The 20886-nt window shown below is 37.1% G+C and overlaps 1 protein-coding gene and 1 long non-coding RNA gene across 2 annotated transcripts in view; both read left to right on the top strand.

Annotated features, from left to right (window-relative positions):
- Window positions 1–20886, top strand: part of LHFPL6 (LHFPL tetraspan subfamily member 6) — a 257329-nt gene that overhangs the window by 172557 nt on the left and 63886 nt on the right. The gene's annotated exons all lie outside the window — the stretch shown is intronic.
- Window positions 6666–20886, top strand: part of LOC129049498 (uncharacterized) — a 40034-nt gene continuing 25813 nt past the window's right edge. The window contains exon 1 of the long non-coding RNA XR_008512627.2: window positions 6666–17395. This is a non-coding gene — a long non-coding RNA (uncharacterized LOC129049498). The remainder of the gene's footprint in view (window positions 17396–20886) is intronic.

Below are 20886 nucleotides of genomic sequence, written 5' to 3'. Positions count from 1 at the left end.
CTATAACTGATAAAAACTCTTAGCAAACTAGGAATAGATGGGAACTTCCACAGCTCAATAAAGGACACATATGAAAAACCTATAGTTAACATGATTTTTAATAGTGAAAGACTGAATGTTTTCTCCAATGATCAGGAACAAGGCCAGATGTCCTCTCTATCTTTCAGTAAACATTGAACTGGAGATTCTAACCACTGGAATAAAGCAAGAAAAAGAAAGAAGACAAACCCAGATTAGAAAGGCAAACTATTTTTATTCTCAGATGCCATGTTCGTCCACATAGAAAACAAGAGGGACGCCTCCAAAGAAGCCTCTTGAACTAACAGATGAATTTAGCAAACTTCAGGATACAAAATCACTTTACACAAAAAGTATTTCTATTTTTATATATTATCAACAAGCACATATATGGCAAGCTGTTTTTTTTACAAAGATGCAAAGGCAATTAAGACAATTCAGTGGAGAAAGAATTTTTTTTAAACAAATAAAGCTAGAACAATTGGATGTTTAAATGCAACAAAATGAAAGTTGATCCATATCTCACAGCATATACAAAAATTAACCCAAAATTGGTCAATACCTAAATGTAAAACCTAAAACGATAAAAATGTATAAGCAAACATGGGAGAAAATCTTTGTGACCTTCAGTTAGTCAAGTATTTCTTAGATACGATACCAAATGCTCAATCAATAAAAGAACAAATGGATAAACTGGACATAATAAAATTAAAACTTATCTTCACTAAAATATTTCTAAGGGTAAGCAAACTGTTTTGTATACATACAATAGAATATTATTCAGCCATAAAAAAGATTGGAGTTTTAATATGTGGTGCACCATGAGTGAACCTTGAAAATATTATTCTAAGTGGAATAAGCCAGAAGCAAAAGGTTAAATACTGTATAATTCCACATACCTGAAATATTTAGAATAGGCAAATTTATAGAAAATAAAGTAAATTAGGCCAGGCGTGATGGCTCACGCCTTTAATCCCAGCACTTTGGAAGGCCGAGGTTGGTGGATCACCTGAGGTCAGGAGTTCGAGACCAGCCTGACCAACATGGAGAAACCCCATCTCTACTAAAAATACAAAATTAGCCGAGCGTGGTGGCACATGCCTGTAATCCCTGCTACTCGGGAGGCTGAGGCAGGAGAATCGCTTGAACCCGGGAGGTGGAGGTTGTAGTGAGCGGAGATGGTGCCATTGCACTCCAACCTGGGCAACAAGAGTGAAATTCCATCTCAAAAAAAAAAAAAAGAAAAAAAGAAAAGAAAGTAAATTAGAGCTTACCAGGAGCTGGAGGGAATGGAGAATAGGGAGTTATTGCTTGATGGTTACAGAATTTCTGTTTGGGGTGATGAAAGAGTTTTGGAAATAGTGGTAATTGTCACGTAATATTGCAAATCTATTTAATGCCATTCACTTGTACACATAAAAATAGTGAAAATGGCAAATTTTATGATATATATTTTTTACCACAATCTTAAAAAAGACTATTAACAGAATGAAAAGACAGTGGGCCATGGTGACTTAAACCTAGAATCCCAGCTACTCTGAACACAAAGGCTGAAGGATCACTTGAGGGCAGGAGTTTGAGACCAGCCTGGGCAACATAGTGAAACCGTGTCTCATTTTTTTTTAAAAAAGGAGAATGAAAAGACAGGTTACAGATAAGGAGAAAATATTAGCATATTGTATGTTGATAAAGGACTTGTGTCAGCATATATAAAGAACTCTCAAAACTTCATAATAAAATAATCCATTAGCAAAAATGGGAAAAAGATTTGGACACTTCATCAAAAACAATATATGGACAGCAAATAAGCATATAAGATGCTCCACGTCATTAGATATTAGGGAAATGCAAATCAAAAACCACAATACACTACCACTTCACACGTATTAGAATTGCTAAAATTAGAAAGGAAAACCATACAAAATATGGGCGAGGATGAACTGGAGTTCTCATAAACTGCTAATGCAGTTTGGCAGTGACTTCAAAAGTTAAACACTTAGCGTATGGCTCAACCATTCCACTCCTAGGTATTATCCCATAAGAAAAGGAAAGATATGTCCATATATACATAGACTTGTATACAAATGTTTATAGCAGCTTTGTTTGCAATCGTCAAGCACTGGAAAGAACACAGACATTATCAACAGGCGAATGGATAAGCAAATTGTGATATACCCATGCAATGGACTGTTACAATAAAGATGAATGAACTATTGATATATGCTCAATTAGGGTGACTCTCAAAATCATTATGCTGAGTGAAAGAAGCCAGATGAAGAGTACATATGTATTATTTCATTTATATTCTCTAAACTCTAGAGAATACAAACTAACCTGTAATGACTGAAAGCAATCCATAGTTGCCTGTGGATTGGAGGGAGAAGTGCTGGCAGGGGTGGAAGGGAGGGTTACAAATGGGAACATTTGGGGAGTGATAGATATGTTCATTATCTTCATTGTGGCCATGGCTTCCTGGGTATACACATGCCTAACCTTATCAGATTGTACCTTTCAAATATGTGGCATTTATTATATGTTGCTTGTACCTAACGAAAATGTCTAAAACAATTTAAGACTACAAAATAAAACTGTAACTTTAGTACTCAAACAATGCTACGATTCTTTGCCCTATTACTTTGAAGACTTCTGGAAAATAGTCTAGAAATGTGCAGTGCCCTCTCTCTAATTTTCATATTAATATATTACAGAAATGAGATATGATAGCCACAGAGATTCCAGATCTCTGAAATTATGCCAGCACATTTTCCTCATTTGGAAAAATTGCAGTACCATTTTGTTCACTTTGTAACAATCCCTGTAATATTAAATTGGATGTTATCTTACTACCTGTTTATGTGACTGTGGACTGGCACATAAACAGGTGATAAATTTTTCTGTAGCTCCACTTTGCAATTTCCTTTACTCGGGTGCCCTTCTACTTCACATTCACACAATAGGGATGTTTCCTTCACAGCCCACATTATCATCCATACGAGGCTGAGCTCCTGGCGCAGTTGCTGACAGCTTTATTTAACAGCCTATTCATACCTACCTGGTGTTTCTCATTTTTCACAGTTTTCATTTATTTAAGTTTTCTTACAACTTTATTCCTTTATTGTGTGATTCCTTTATCCCTTTATTGTGTGATTCAGACCCTAAGATGGAAATCTACTTCTAATTTTCATTGACTTTCCAGATCTAAGGTCAAATTATTTTAAAAGCTCTTTTATTATTCAGTTTCACAGTATTTGGTTTACACTTTCATTTTAATGCATGAGCTACTTTAGGAAAAACGATAATTTTCTATAACTGTTTTGTATGTGCTCTTTAAAAATATATAATATGTGTTGTGTATCACATATAATATAAGTAATACATATGCTGGCTCATAGGAGTTCAATACAAAGCAGATTTTACCTTCTTCCTTCCCCTTGCCTTTACTGTAGCTCCTGCCACTCCCATCCCTCACCTGCTGTACTGTTGCAGTCTCTCAATTGGTTTTCCTGGGTCCAATTTCTCCTACTTCTAATCCAATTCTAACAGAGTGAGCATGTTAAAATATAATCATGTCACAGTACTGCAGAGGATCCTTCCCCAATTCCCTGTTGCTTTGATAAAAGCATCCAGACAGCTCCACATGACTTCTGTGAGGTCCAGTGTGCCCTGGCACTACTTTATCTCACTTGCTCTGTTTCCTTTCTCATGCTTGACTCTTTCTACATTGAAATTCTTTCAGGTCTTTGTCACAGATATTGATTGCTATGCATGGGATCACTTTTCCTCACCTCACATGATTCTCATGTATCCTTTGTATGTCAGCTTTTGCATTATGTTCCCTCAGAAAAATTAGCCGGGCATGGTGGTAGGTGCCTGTAATCCCAGCTACTCAGGAAGGTGAGGCAGGAGAATCGCATGAACCCGAGAGACGGAGGTTGCAGTGAGCCAAGATTGTACCACTGCGCTCCAGCCTGGGCAACAAGAATGGCACTTCATCTCAAAAAATAAAAAAAAAGAAGCCTTTCTTTCCCCAAGCTGCGTGTGATGCTTTGCCTTTGTGCATTGCGAAGCATCCTGTATGCCTCCTGTCCGATCCTTTAGATTTATTGCATTATGTAGTTGAAAAATATATGCTTCAAATACTCCTGAAGCAAGATTTAACTAAAGCCATTTGGCACATGGAAGTGTTGTTGATATTCAAACCAAGTAAATCTTTTTGTAATGTCTTAGATAATCTGAGTACTGCAAGAGATTTGTTGAGAATTATACACATGTAGCATCCTTTCTTTGATTCTTGGTGATGTGGTTTGGCTATGTCCCCACCCAAATCTCGAATTGTAGTTCCCTGTAATCCCCACATGTCATGGGAGGGACCTGGTTGGAGCTATTATAATTTAAACAGGGGGCTGTTACCCTCATGCTGTTCTCGTGACAGTGAGTGAGTTCCCGTGAGATCTGATGGTTTTTTAAGGGGCTTTTTTCCCTTTTGCTCTGCACTTTTCGTTGCTCCTGCCATGTGAAGAAGGACGTGTTTGCTTCCCCTTCTGCCATGATTGTAAGTTTCCTGAGGCCTCCCCAGTCCCATGGAACTGTGAGTTAATTAAACCTCTTACCTTTATATATTATCCAGTCTTAGGTATGTCTTTATTAGCAGCATGAGAATGGACTAATACACTTGTCTTCCTTACAAGCCACACAAATGAGGCTCCTAACCCAAAATAAACTGCTGAAGGAAAGGAATTGTCATGAGAACTTTCCAGATAAAAGAGTGTATTTTTATAAGGAATTTGTAGCTGTTGCCCATTGTGTTTTCTTCTTCTTCTTCTTTTTTTTTTTTTTTTTTTTTTTGAGATGGAGTTTCGCTCTTGTTGCCCAGGATGGAATGCAATGGCACCATCTCGGCTCACTGCAACCTCCGCCTCCCAGATTCAAGCGATTCTCCTGTCTTAGCCTCCTGAGTAGCTGAGATTACAGGCATGTGCCACCATGCCTGGCTAATTTTTTCTGTTTTTAGTAGAGATGGGGTTTCACCATGTTGGTCAGGCTGGTCTCAAACTCCTGATCTCAGATGATCCGCCCGCCTCAGCCTCCCAAAGTGCTGGGATTACAGGCGTGAGCCACTGCTCCCGGCCTGTGTTTTCTTCTTGACGTTAACTGCACCAGCATAATTATTTTAGAATTCATTATACCTAACATTAGAACATACCATATAGGCTGCTGCCACTTACGTAGAAGATTATGATAGCAGCACAGCTTCTCTCATAACTTGTCATTTCCTAGTACTTGCTCCCAGGTTACTAACCTGTGATTAACAAATAAGGCTAGAACATTTGGATGTTTAAATGCAATACAATGAAATAACAGAATCTGCTAAAAAGGGCATGAGATATGATCATCTCCTGAAGACTTAATCATTAGTAATAATAATAATGGTAGCAACAATAAAAACCCCAAACCAATTGTTTATGATTGCCTCATTCTTTGTATTACTGGGCTAGCCAAGTATTAAGACAACTAGTCTACCTGACCGTCCTCTATGAGTGTACAGATTCCTCACATTGGTTTTGTAGGTGTGCATTTCTCCAGGTAAGGAACAGAATTCAAATATGTCATATAAAAAGATTTTTTCATATAGCCAACTTCCAAATTATTAATGTGACAGTCTGAAACCATTTTTCAACCTTTTCCATCCTCTCCCCAATATCCTGTTATTGGACTGCTTTGGGGAAGTAGAAACAGATGACAGCTGTGAATTTCCAAAATAGTCCCCATTAATTTCTCCACTGTTTACCAGTGGGAATGAACTTGGAACCTTGAACTTGTCCACCCATTAATGTGGGATCTTGCCATTTGAATGTTCAATTGGAAATGATGATAATTTTTGTTATGAAACATCTGATTTCATACCTTGTAAACCAAAAAGTGGAACAGTAGACTGTCATCCACCCAGTGAAATCTCCTAAATGACAATGAGAATTTTTTAAATTTTTTTTTATTATTTCAATATGCAGGATCAGTCATAACGCTGGAATCTATTTCATCACAGTATGTGTGTGTTTGGTGTGTTATGAACCTAAGACTTCAAGTTGTAGAGTTCAACATTTAGTAATATCTCTGAGAAATTTTTAAATTATTAGTTATATTTTATGAAAAGTTTAAAGCAAACATTTTTATCATTGAAGAATTTTAAACCAATAAGCAAATATGATACCTGAGCATCACTTTGGTGAATTTTGGAGTTTTACTTTCAATCTTTTGCCTTTTCTCCATGATGGGAAGGCTTTCTTTTAGGGGATATAACAGGAGAGTAAATGGGCATTCACACTTGTGATTTGGTTTTTTTGTTACTTGATAGACAGATATTGGATATTGCTACCACTAGGAATAAGAATGCCCTCCTGGCAAAACAGAAATGATAAAGCACAACTCCTTTTCAATTCTGTTACCAAACTATTTCCTAGTTTTGAGGGGGGAAAAAAACACAGATTCAGAACTTAAAGATATGATATTGCTGTCTATAAGAACGGAACTATATGAAGGAAGTTCTTTCCAGGACATATAACTTCAGGACTTCTGGTACAAATTGAGAAACTTCTGGGCAAATACAGTCTATAGAACTTATAACAGTTTTTATCTTGCTACTGTTGTTGCTTGCGGCAGTGTACCATGAGGGTCTTCTTTTCCTGTCTGTCACCAAATTCATATCCCTCAAGTATCTCTTACAAGGAAGGAAAGTGAACATACAATTATTTACGCTTTTCAAATAGCCTCTTGAAAGTTTTCTAACTTTTGACAAAGTACACCTTCTTCTTCCCTACTGAAAGTCTTGAGATATTAATTTCCCTACTCAAATGTCACAAACCCCACTTCCTTTAGTATCTACAAATCAGTTCTGGAAGGGAGTCTTGGGTTATACTCATGTATTTTAAAAATCTTGTCATTTTGATATGTTAAGGAAACCGGTGTGGTTGTTCCCAGTTTCTGGCTGGTAAGCACTCTCCTCTTTGCTTCTTTTAGAACAGTTCTTTTAAGTGCCTGTCTTACTATTTCTCCCCCATGATGCTGGCAACATTCATTGCTACTTACAGAAAGAAGACACAAAGGATGAATGATCCATTAACTAAACCTACCTAAAGAGGTTCAAATTGAGGTATGGATTACATGTTGATGGGCAAAGGTGTACTCTGTAAGTTTGGATTATATAGTAACCCAGACCTTAATCTTCAGACACTCCAAAGTCTTTGGAAAATAAGCCTTATTTCTGAGTGTGTGATGTGCCTCAATTAGGAAGAGAGCTGTGGGAGAAGAGTGGATACAGACTCCAGATAGCCTGATTTGAAGGAGGCTTGCCTGTTAGTGTAAAGGCCAGGGGCAGCTAAGCAGGTGCAAACACCGCTGGTGATCCAGATCTTCTAGGAACACACAGGCTGTTAGACTGTGCATTTTCTATAAAAGTGCTTTGCACTTTGTTCACTTTATTGAAAATCATTATTCTCGACATTTTTACTTCTGTAAAAGAAATATGTATCTTATTAACAGTTGTAAAAAGTACTTGGATTTTTAAAAATATTTCTTAAAAAAATTTAGTCGTCATAACCTATATTGGTGAGGTTTACCTTAGGGAAAGACTCTCAGGAAAAGATAGAAAAATAACTTATGAACTCTTTGAAAGCAGGAGACTATTATTGTTAAAAATCTATATGGGCCTAATATTTGTACAACTCGTAATGATTAAATTTTTTTAAAAAATTTCTTCATCTGTCCTTCATTTCTGAAATGATTAAAACCTTTAAAAAAATAAGATTTAGAAAGAATCATGAACTTAAACTACTTTGCTCAGTTAGGAATATTACAGCTTTAGTAGAAGCTAAAACATTTTAATTCATTTCAGAAGACTAATTCAACTCTTATTTCACATATAATGAATGAGACATTTATTGGTTATAAAGCTTTTTACTTTTTGTTTCCTTGCTTATCCAAAGAAGAGGATGGGAATGCCAAATATGTTTTGAAACCATTTCATCCAAAGCTGGCTGGAAATGTTTCTCTTTTTCTTTGTTCAATGATAGGTGAAACACTTTGACTTTAGACCACTGTGATCACACTAGTGGCATCAGCTTAAACTTAGGGACTAGGGAGAGATGAAGGAATTGTAGTTGTATTTCACAAGAAGTCCAGAGTAGAGAAACAACTCATTATTATTTGCCATTTTTTTCACATCTAAAAGTGTTCTCTTTCATAAGCAAGATTGGGGTCAGGACAAAAAGGAGTGCAGCCTGTTCTGGGTTTTGTTGAAGCTGTCTCCAAAAGCTAAGTACATGGACTGGTACAGCCCACATTTGAAATGTAGACTGATTCACCTGCTTACTAATTGGGAAGCTAAATCCATGCGCTAACCATTTCTTAAAAAATAAATATTATAACATAAAATAAGGAAAACATTACTGAAACATTTAAGGAAGGTGAATCTGTGGAATCCATATTCTGATCATTGGGCAGCAATATTTATGTATCACTAAACATTACACCCACTTTCCACCTTTATCTCCCAGGCAGCTCAGGATGAATGGGGTTCTTTACATGCTGTAAAGTCGGCAAGGCTGTTTGGTCACAGCAGAAATTTTATGTTAATGCCAAAGATTACTAGAGTAGAAGATAGGAAAGGCAAAGCTGTTTAATTTTGTCAAAGATAAGACAATATTGTGAGGTTTCTGTGACTGAATCAGATATTGTATTTTATAAATGGAGAAAATGCACAACCACTCTTGGGAGCTTCAAGGAATTCTGCTTTAATGAGGGGCCTTGCTGATCTTTATCATTTAAAGTGGATGATAATCTTTAGGGGCTGCACACATTCAAGCTGACATTCTCTTCCACCTTACTTTTAATATGCAGCTTTTACTTCCCCCAGCCGCTACTTGCATTGTTAGGAGATTTCTGGATAAAATGTACACAAGTCTGTTAAAAATAAGGGAGTAAGAGAAAAGGTAGACATGGCCAATTCCTTTTACTCAGATATTAGTTATATGGCATTCTGGAAAAAAAAAAAAAAAAGACCAAAAAAACTTTACCCTCTAAAAAAAAATCTTATTTTAGGAATCAGAGCATACTTCTAGGCAATCATTTCATTTTGAATCTATTATAGTCCATTTGTTCTTTAAGTTCATTGAATATTTAAAAATTCCTGCAGCATTTTTTTCAAATCCCATGTAAAGAATTAGCAGCTAATTTGGCATACTACAGTATTCATAAGATAAAATACATAAGTAAGATTGACCATGGTCAAAAAGGACTTACTTGTTTATTTCATGCATTCATTTATTTTACCAGGACAGGGTGGGAGTGGGATGGTGGAGTGGGAAGAGTAGATGTGGGGTTTGTTTGGTTTTGTTTTAATTTGGGCTTATCTTAGAAGATGTGAAATGCCTTCTTTTGATGCAGATCTGTCTGTGGATTGGGTGCTAGGACACAAGACTAACCCTCTTTCTCTCCCCACATAATGCTCTAAATCTTGCAACAATACTGACTCAATGACTTCAAATCCCATGCTCCTTTCTTCCTTTCTTTCGCTTTCTAAACATGTTTGTGTTATGAATCATACTCAGACACAGGGCCCATTTGATGGCTGGGGCTGGGTCTCCTTGTCACCACCCCAGTAAATTGGAATGCAGCCCACAAAGTTGCCCCTGCCCCGGCCCAGGAGCTCCGCCTGGCTGGGTGAGTTCATTGATGTGCTGAATATCACAAAGACTTAATTCTGTGCTGAAAGGTTAAAAAGAAGCGGGGAGGGGAAAGAAGAGAGGAATAAAGATGAGGTCCGTGGAGAATGGTTAATTCAGCTAATGAATTTTTGCAGAATGGCTAACAAGGAAGAATTTTGCTTAAGGAAAATTGGTCATTGATGTGACTCCTTCCCTCCTTCTCTTTTCCTTTTTGAGCAGGTGGAAAGTTAGAGGAGCCGTTAGTTAAATGACAGAGGGAAATAGAGAGATATATTTTCAAAAGGCAAAACAAAAACTCCCACTTTGGCTTCCAATTCATGCTTTGAGGAATGTCAGCTTCTCATAGAGTTGCTCCGGCCGCCCCTGCCTCATTTAATATTATGCAGCTGGTGTGACCTAATTTAGCCTCTGGGGCACCCAAGTCAGAGCAGTTGAGGGCTTCACACAGATTCTTCTTCAATATGTCTGTTAAGCGACAGTGCCTTTGGGAAAAAGCTTGGGTAGTTAGTCTTTTCGGTAGAGTCCAGTCCTGTCCTGTTTCAGGAGGCATACGAAGAAGGCAGGATGATTCCAAAGAAGAAAAAAGACACTGGACACTGGTAAGAAGTGTAATAAAAGCAACTTGGCCTATCCCACCTTTGTTTCTTCCTGGAGTTAAGAGGAGTCTCCCTACACCTTCGGGCTCTTCTAAACTTGTAATAACCTAAATGTATCGGCAGGCTAGAAGAAATCTGCAGATGACATTTTAAAACAAAAACATGTTCACGTTTAAGAAGAAAACCCTTATGTGATTGTACAAGACGTATTCATTATTCAAGCACCTGTGACAAATGTTCATATGCCTATGATAGACAAGAAGATAAAAATAGGTGCTGGGACTAGCAGAACTCAGGTTTTAACAACTTGAGGAGGAAAATTTGATTTGCATGCCATTTACAAATTATTTCTACCACCTCTGACATCAGAGTTATAAATGTTTAAAAAACTGCACAATGACTTTATAACTTTCCTGTATTTGATTTATGTTCACACAAACTGTAAAAGAGAGAAAGCTAGCACTTTCTCTTTTCTCTTGCAATTACATACTGCATTCACACATTAAGTACATGAAACTGATCCTACTGTTCTCCAGCTGCAGACTTTTGACTTTATTGCCCAAATATTCAGAAGTTGTATGGAAAAGGAGCTCAAGGTAGGGGAAGGGAAAAGACATTTTATTCTCTACCTTTTTGTCCTTTAAACTGTATGATCAAAAGTATCATTGTGTGGCACCACAGTTGGGGGAAATATAGAGTAAATGAACTAGAGAATGAATTGGCTTAATATAATGGAGTTTCATGCCTCCTCTTTTTTTTTTTTAACATATTAAGGTTCATTCATTCAACAAACATGTGCTAAGCATCTGTAATATGTCTGGCATTGTTCTCAACCCTTAGGATACATTAATGAACAAAACAGATAAAGATATCAGCCCTCCTTGGGTTTATATTCTAGGGCTTGATCATTGAGTCAATAGAACCTGATTCAAATTGTTCAGATTATTTTTCCCCAAATAGTCTTACTACTCTTACTCTCAACAAAGACTTCAGTTCATATTAATTTTCTTTACCATTTCTGTTGCAATTTACATTTGCTCAGTACTCTAACTTCAGTTGTTACCCAAAGAGACTGCATAATCTCATTTCTTGGACATTTCTTTAATTCACATCCATTCTATCTGTCATTATACACTTGCTATGGACAGAGAAATAGGGGTGATGTCTGAAGGGCCTTTCTAGTCCTAATTCTGCAAATATCTAAGCATCAAATGTCTACTCAAGGTAGGTAAGTATTGTTTTCTTTCTTTCTTCGTAATGTATTGAACAAAGTTCAAGGAGGCAAACTGGCTGCAAATGAGAAAGTCTTGAAAAGAGTCAAGGTTTAGACTTCTCACTCTGAATTCAGCACTGAGGCTATGAAGCTTTGCTGCTTGTTGTATTTATTCTCCCATTCATTTCTGCATTCATTAGTCCTTCATCCAATATACCTTCGGTTACTGTAAAACTATGAGCCAGACACTGCCCCAGCTGCCAAGGGGAGCAAAGATATGCCAGAAAGCCACTGCCCCCTGGAGTTCAGTCTGGTGGGGCACCGGGATGCTTCTTTGCAAGCACAGTTCTTAATTTCAAGTCATGAAGGACTTAAGTGTTTCTTCAGCTTGCTTTTGTTTTTTTTTTTCTCAGTATTCTTATGGCAAGCTGTCTTTGCCAGCAGAGGAATACACTATTAACATGTTGAATACAGACCTGAGTTCTTCCACATGTGCGTGTGCACACACATGCATATGCATACACATGCACAAAAATTTGTTTTTCCTCAACTTTGCTGAACTACTTTTCCTTCAGTTATCGGCTGAGGCAATATAGTAATATGCAAGCTTTTCAGAAATCCAACGGGATTCATGCCCAGCTGAGTTATTTCACTCTGCGCTCTGTGTCAGTTCCTGGAAATTAACAATAGAGCATTTCACTTTGGTCTTTGATCCCACCAGCTCAGTCATGGTATTTTTCCAGATGTTTCCGTCTTGGGTTGCTATTACAAAAAAGCACAGCACAAGTTAAACTAGGACAAGTTGGCCTGTCCTGGGGTCTGAGGAATGTGTTTTCCACCAAATAAACTGGTCATGTGCCACAGAAGGGTTAGAAAGGGAAACTCAGACTTTATAATCAGAGTGATCCTTTTCATTGTGTGTTTAAGAAAAAGTACCGTGCCCACCCCCAGTAATTTGACTCAAGACCCTGGAGCTTCTCAAAGACATTGATTTGGCCTGGTTCTAGTAAAAATGATTTATGTTTTGAAATAAGTTACCATGCTATTTTCTCTCAGGTTAATTTACTCAAGCCTGTATAATACTCTTAGTGGTCTAAATGCCAACAGGCATAGGAAAAAACCTCAGTTGCCAGTAATTATATCATTTAGGTGGTTGGGCAGAGATAAGACAAATAATTGGTGTTATCATGCCTTCTATCCAAGTTTTGTAAGCAAAAATTTCATAGCATGTTTTAACACAAATGGCAAAAGTATAAGCCCACAGCAGCTTGAAGCATTATATGTGAAATTTACTAAACTAGAAATAAGGAGAAGTGAAAACAGTACCCCAAGAAAGTCCCAGAAGACTGATAACACCAAATGCAGGGGTCCTTGCTCTACCTCAACTCCAGCCCAAATCCACCATGAAGACTCCCTCAATTGTCCTGAAACACATGCCCTGAAGCGTAATGTGGTATTATAAAAGAAATTTCCTGAAAAATGACAAGATAAGCTTCTAATGAACTGTGGCTAAAATCTGATACTGGAAAGAGGAAGATGGAAGATGGAATTAGGAAGATGTTATGTGAATGTTGACACATATTCTCACAGCTAATGCTTATTTTATTAAGCATTTCTCATTTGGTTTGTGCTACTACTAACACATAACATTATTTACTGAGCTTGATTTCCAAATAGGTAATACCTTTCTAAATGCTTTTATACCCTGTGATCTAGCAATTTCACTCCTCCATATAGTCCATACAAAAATGTATAGATATGTGAATGAAACGGCGTATGAGAATGTTCCCAGAATTATTTTTTGGAGGAATCAAACACTGGAAATTGTCCAAATGCCTATGAACAGTAGAGTGGATAAATTGTGGTATATTCACATAATGAAATGCTATGCAGCAATGAAAATAAACCAATTCTAATTATACTCATCACTATGGATGACTCTTGTAAACATAAATTTGAGTCAAAGAAGCCATAGCAAAAGAGTCCATAATTTATGATTCCATTTATTTAAGTACAAAGAGAGGCAAAACCAATCTATTTTGTCAGGAGGTAGGATAACCCTTGGGAAGGGGTGGTGATTAAAAAGGAACAGAAGGAAGGCTACTGGGGTGCTGGTTGATTCTTTCTTTTTAATTTTTATAAAGGTTACATGGTGTATTCAGCTTATGAAAATTCTTTGAGCTCTGACCTTATATGTACACTTGTCAATATGCATGTTAGAGTTTAATACACTTGTGCAAATGCAAACATATGTTCACTTATTAAAGACAGCAACACAACAGAAAAATTCATTTAAAACATACTTAAAGAAAAAAAAAAAACTAGTCAGTTGTGATGACACATGCCTGTAGTCCCAGATACACAGGAGGTTGAGGCAGGAGGATCTCTTGAGCAGAGTAGTTGAGGCCAGCCTGGGCAACATAGTGAGACCCACCCCCTAGCCCCAATTCCTAAAAAAAAAAAAAAAAAAAAATCCTGAGTAGTTTTGGGTTTGACGTTTAAATAAGAACATAATTTACGAATATTTTAATCTTATTTTCCTACTTTAAAGAGGAGGATATTTTCCTGAGTGCATATCAATGTGGATACATTTCGTAGTTATTATTTGACCACAGGCTCTGAAGAATTGGCATAAAATATTGCATAATACAAGTATGTTAAATTGGATTAAAATGAATAACAAATGCTATTTTTCCTTCATTAAATATTCCAGATTTCTTTGATTAGATATCATCTCTCCCTCTTTTGAAAGTCCACAATACGTTGTATTTCACTTAGTGATGCATATATTGTACCACTTCATATTATATCTAATTTTATAAACTCCTTGGGGTAGAGTTAGAGCTCCTTCATCTTTGAATCTACTGTGATATCTGCAGAAGGCAGGCGTAGTATAGTGAAGATGTTAAGAGAGTGCCTACTGGTGCTAGACATGGGTTCAGTTTCCCTTGCTGCCATTTACAATTTTTTTCTTTTTTTTTTTTTTGAGACGGGAGTATTGCTCTGTCGACCAGGCTGGAGTGCAATGGCGCAATCTCGGCTCACTGCAACCTCTGCCTCCTGGGTTCGAGCAATTCTTTGCCTCAGCCTCCCGAGTAGCTGGGATTACAGGTGCCCGCCACCACACCTGGCCAATTTTTTTAATTTTTAGTAGGGACAGGGTTTCACCATCTTGGCCAGGCTGGTCTTGAATTCCTGACCTCGTGATCCACCTGCCTTGGCCTCCCAAAGTGCTAGGATTACAGGCGTGAGCCACTGCACCTGGCCTACAATTTGTATAAATTTGGGGAAGTAGTCTCTCTGTACTTCAGTTTCTTCTTTATAAAATGGGAACAATTGTGGCATCTGCCTCTTAGTGTTGTGAAATTAATCAATCGCCAGAAAGCTCTGAGGACAGTTCCCGAAACATAGTTAGTGCTCAAGAATTGCTAGCTGCTATTTTTAGGCATAGTAGTATAATTAAGATTCCTGCTGTGATTCCTGAATGAGAAAAAGAAAAGAAAAAAAATTAGAAAGACATAGAAATAGTGGTCAGTCAAAAGTCATATGTAAAAATCTAAAATTGCTTGGGAAGATTTCTATCTGCTAATTCCCCAATACAATTTTTTTCTCAAATGTTCTTAAAGTGCACTGATCATTTATAGTTGAATATTTTCAAAGTGTTCTAAATCAGTCTGGTCACAAACAATTACTAGATTATTTCTTGTAAATATCGATAGTCTCCTGATTCAGTTAGGTAGGTGGGACCATGGTAACAAATAGACCCAAAAATGTATAACGGCTGAAACATAGTAAAAGTTTATTTCTAGCTCACATTACAGCCCAAGTAGATATTACTAGTCAGCTTCCATATGATGATTCCAGAACCCAGGTTCTATTGATAGGTATACCATCCCCTAAGTCTCTTCTAATACTTATGTCCCACTGACAGAAGTGAAAGAGAGTGTGGGAAGCTGCATCCGTCTACTTCTTAAAAATCATGATGAGAAACAGCACACATCACTTACTCCCGTATTCCTTGGCTAGATTTCACTTAATGGCCACATCCCACTGAAGAGACACTGGGAAATACAGTTTAAGTATGTGCCTCAGAAGGAGAAATTGAATTTTGTAAATAGCTGGCAGTGCTTGTCATTATTTAGAGGTAGGCAAGGGCTATAGTTCTACTTCCCGACAATTCCATTGCAAATACAGAAGCATACTCATAACATTCCCACACAGATATGTCATAGCAACCAGGCCCCAGTAATCATAGTGCCTTTTCTGAAGCTCATGAAAGTCCCAGGTCTCTGTCCCTGTAGGTGCTTCAATCACAGCTGATATGAAAGGGTCCTCTTGAGATAAACACAACACTATTATAAGGGCAGGACTTGGTTAAGCTTAGAGAAGGAATAAGGCAACCAAAGTCCTGTGAATCATGCTTGGATATACCACTATTTTGGAATCAAGTTCAGCAACCATTTCAAAAAGCACCTCACTTCCAAAAAGTGGCTCACCTCCTTAGCTCCCTGGATTATTCTAGTGTTACACATAAAAGGGAAGAATGTCTTTAGATTCTATCCAAATCCACATATATTGAGCACGAATAATTTTACTAACAAAAACCCCCACCTCTTGTATCCGTTTTGCCAATTAGAAAAAATTCTCAGGTAGGTGTGGACATAAAAATAAGGAAAGCAGATCTGTAGCAGCCACCCTGGAGTGTGGCCTTTTGATGAAATATTAGCAACTACAGTTGACGTGCATATTCGTACATAGAGCAACTCACTGCCCCTCAGGAATAAACAGGTTACTCACGCATATATATCATACTACCCATGCAGACATGTATTTATTATAGGCAGCAAAATATTATAAAAGGTAAATTTAGCCTTTTATTTAAATATCCCTCTGACAGAGATCGTCACCAAGGAAGGCTCCCCTATAATAACCACTTATTTATAATACAATGGTTTAACATGTAATAATTGCTTGAAATATGGAATGTTGTCTGTAAGCCAAGCAGCTGTACAATCAGGAAGTTGTTGTAGATTTCTCTTTTTCCCTGCAAAGTTTGATAGGGGACAATGACTTCTTGATTCAATAACCTCCGGAAAAGGAAGTAATGAAATGTTAACATTCTTCGAACAGTTGACTTTTGAAAATCATTGTGAAGACACTGTGGGCTGATTGATCATCTCAGTGGGGGTGTCCTCTGGGAGGTTTTGTACAAAATACTCCTAGATTGTGCAATAAGGAGCTGCATTTCTCCAGAACATGAGAAATATCTGTTGTGAATGTTATTCATACATTTTTTTGGATACTCAAAAATTCTTGTTTTTCGTGACTGTCTTTTGTTGGTTTTGTCATTGTTGGTGGGATGGGGAGAAAGAGGATCTGTTTCTCTGAAATGATGTTTACAGTATGTGTTTAGATCCTAGATGGAGAGTTCACTTCTAAGTTGTGTAATAACATTGTTTTCAAGTTTAGTGGTGGTGTTCCATGGGGATACTAGAGACCACCCTACTTGTGCTTGGGGGCTGCTATCTTCATTCATTGTGGTTTTCACCATGGCAATGGGAATAGAATTTTCAGCTCTCTGAGCTCTTCTGCATTCTTAAGTAAGCTTGCATAATACTGCTGAGGACAAAGCAGTTGCCTGCTGAAAGCCAAATGAATGCATAAATTTGGCCTCAAGATTTTTGAACTGTTGTGAAAGAGTTTTTGTGTCTTGGGTTTCTTTTTTTCTTTCAAATCACCACTAGCAAATTTTTTCTTCAGATGATATCTTTGTTATCCAAAATCTGATGTATAATGAAGATAGGTAGACAATTTTAACACATGATTTACAAATGAGTTTCAGAGTCTAGGTAAGTCTTTTAAGAGTTTTTATATTAAGTGAAAGCTCCCCTTTTAAACATTTGTGTGGGATTTTGTGCTGGGCATGATCCAACAAAAGATTATTGCTTCTGTAACAAAAATGATAAACTCTGTAGAACCTGGCTTAGAGATCTTGCCATATTGTTGAATAGCATTGAATGGTATTGAATTATTCTTTTTCTAGATGACTGAGCTAAAAGGAAGCTATTGTTACAGAACAATTTATTTTGGAATTGTTTCTTTTCCTTTTCTTTCTTCCTTTCCTTTCCTGTCTCACATTATATCTTCCCTAACCAAATGACATTTGTAATTACTGTTACCTGAAGACATTCTGGTAACATCTGGTATTTTACCCAAATAATTCAATGGTTATTTTAGGAAACATAAAAAGTAAGTGCATATATTGAACTGTCATGTCAAAATTGTGTACTGTGGAAGGCAGCATTTGAATCAATAAGTACAGCTTGGCCCAGAGACATATAAGTCCCTGAAACCCTTCAGGGATGAGAACACTGTGACAACAAAGAATGCCTATCAATGGTGGTCATGCGTAGTATCTCAGTACATTTAAAATGTTTTTTGTTTTGTTTTTTTTTTTTGTTTTTGTTTTTTTTTGAGATGGAGTCTCACTCTGTTGCCCAGGCTGGAGTGCAGTGGCGCAATCCCAGCTCACTGCAACCTCTACCTCCCAGGTTCAAGCGATTCTCCTGCCTCAGCCTCGTGAGTAGCTGGGATTACAGGCATGCATCACCGCACCTGGCTAATCCTTGTATTTTTAGTAGAGATGGGGTTTCACCATGTTGGCCAGGGTAGTCTAGAACTCCTGACCTCAAGTGATCCACCCGTCTCAGCCTCCCAAAGTGCCGGGATTACAGATGTGAGCCACTGTGTCTGGCAGTACATTTCAATTTGAGCTATGAAGCCTATAGATATCAGGTCTGATGACTCAGGGAATGTCTTAAAGGAAAAATTCATTTAGAAATATGAAACAAAAAGCATTTGGCCTGTAGATTTAGGTGATGTCAAAGTTACCTGCTTAACGCTACAAATTACTCATATCTTATAGTGCACTAAGCTACTTTCCCACTATTATGCACACATGGACCACTACTTTGATGATTGTGATGGCTCTTTACAAAACGTTCAGGTGGCTTTGGGTTGGAAAAAGCCAAAAAAGGAGTTTTTACTTCTTAGATGACCAATATAGTCAATTAAAGAATAATAATAACAACACAAACCTCTCATTCCTTCTATTACTATTAAAAATTTTGTTCTAAATTACATTTCTGGTCATGCTGCTGGAAGCTCCAAACTGGATCTGCTTTCTGTTTTGGATGTTGACAGGCAGGGTGTCATTGTGACAGAGGGCATCGGCTGTTTTTCATGGTCCGCTTATATTTGAACTTGACTTTTATTTTCAATGGCTCAAGCCATAGCAGTTCAAAGATAAGGAATAAGTGTTTGTTTTTTGTTTGGTACAAAATATAGGAAAGCACTATAATGAAAATAGAATCGGCCCAAATTATGGGAGAATGCATTATTAAGTCATTTTAGTTTCCTGTAATAAGAACTGGGAAGTCTCTGGATATTTATAATTGTCTATATGTAAGCAGTAATCCTGGAAGATCTGTGTAACGATCAAATGAATTGCACTTAATTAAAGTGATTATACCAGGAACTTTCTAACATTGTTTTCAATTTGAGGATGAAAAGATATCTTCATTCCTATGGAATAATTCTCTGGCCTTCTGGTCTGATAATCTGGGGAAAGACTCCTGCCTGCATTAGGGCAGTTAAGTTTAGTCTACAAGTTAGCCAAGATATCTCCATAAATCAAATAGCAATTTCAATTTATGTCTGACTTATTAATAAATTTACATTAAACTCAGCTATTTCTTAGCAAAATTGACTAACTTCTTCAATAGTTTTTGACACTTTGGGGAATGCATATATGTTGTATTTACTTATTTTATTTCCACTGTATTTCAAAAGGGATTTGAGATAGCTGAGTATAAACATCCTGCTTTAGACCATGTCAGGTACAAAGATGAGTAAGTAGTCTCTGGCATCCGTTTTGGTTACCCTGTTATGCAGAAGGAAAGGGAAGCATTGAACACTGTGTCCCAGACAGCGTCTGCCACCTTCCATTCATTCTCAGAAGGAGAACTCTCCCCTGTTTCTTTCCAAGATCATCCACTACTGTTTATCTGACTCTAAAATTGTTTTTTATATATTTATTGATGGCTAATTAAATGAATCAACTTTTATAACGTGGTTCTTGAAGAAAAAAGTTGATAGGTCATAAATTCATTGTTAATAATTATGTGCAAAGGTATATGTTCTGTGTACTTGTATATGAATGGCTCAGTAAATATTAAAGTGGAACAGCCTTTTAAAAAATATTTATTAGGTAGTAGAGCATCACTTTCATAGTTCATTACATTTAACTCCTATTTATGGCTCACATATTTTTTCCATTACAGGCAGATATCTTCTAAAGCATTTCTAAGTCATTTTCCTTAGCAAATAGCAAGTTTTGATGACATGACCCAATTCTTCTAGTTTTCAATTTCTAAGATGTTTGGCCCATGTCCCATTTGGCACTTACCTGGGAAGGATCAAGAATAGTTAGTGAAGATGTTTGTGGCTAAAAGTCTGGAAAATGGAAAACTTACTTGCTGCAGACAAATGCCTTAGCCTGCATCAAGGTGAACTTCAGAGTGCAGTATGGCCAGAAGGTGGGGGTACTCAGAAGGGCTTGGTCTGGAAGAATCGGACTCTGCCCTGGGAGTTCTTTCTCTGGCAGAGCATCTATAAAAGGATTGGAGAGATTAGGAAAATCATTAATTACTTGGTCAGTACAGAATTTTTTTTAAATGGGGAGGGAACCCTTGGAATCCAATGGAGAAATTAATTATCTATGAAACTCAAATAAATACAAATTAATACAACTGAAGCAGTGAAGGATATTAGCTCAAAGCTTCATGTGGGTTGCAAAATTCTGCCAATAGAGGAAAATTAAATAAAGATACGGCTTTAATCTAGCCATGTGTGCTGCAAGACGAGGCATGGTCTGGAGACCCATGTTGGTCTAATGACTGTCAAACAGGGTTTCCTTGGTGTGTTGATGATGGTGGTGAGAAAAATTACCTTGGATCTCTTGCAATCTCAGAACTTACCTCTAGGCTAAAACCTGCAGTTGATACTCAGCCACTCCCAGTGGTTGAACATTTGCTTATCAGCATGACCTCAGAATTGTTTCAGGTGATTCAGTTGTTTCTATAAGACTTAAAATTAAATGTACAGTGTTTAAGAAAATCACCCCATAATATTAAATGCTTTTGTATTAATAAATCTGGATGTATATGGCATTTTAATGTATGAGTATTTTCACTGAACACTGTGATTACATTAAAATGGATACATTGACTATTTTATTCAGACTTGGGTTTTTAAGTTGAAATCTTAAGTTTTATCAAAA

Source organism: Pongo abelii, chromosome 14 (genome assembly GCF_028885655.2).
Source record: "Pongo abelii isolate AG06213 chromosome 14, NHGRI_mPonAbe1-v2.0_pri, whole genome shotgun sequence".
Taxonomy (NCBI): Eukaryota; Metazoa; Chordata; class Mammalia; order Primates; family Hominidae; genus Pongo; species Pongo abelii.
The sequence above is the reverse complement of the archived record's forward strand: the minus strand, read 5'-3'. Positions and strand labels throughout refer to the sequence as shown.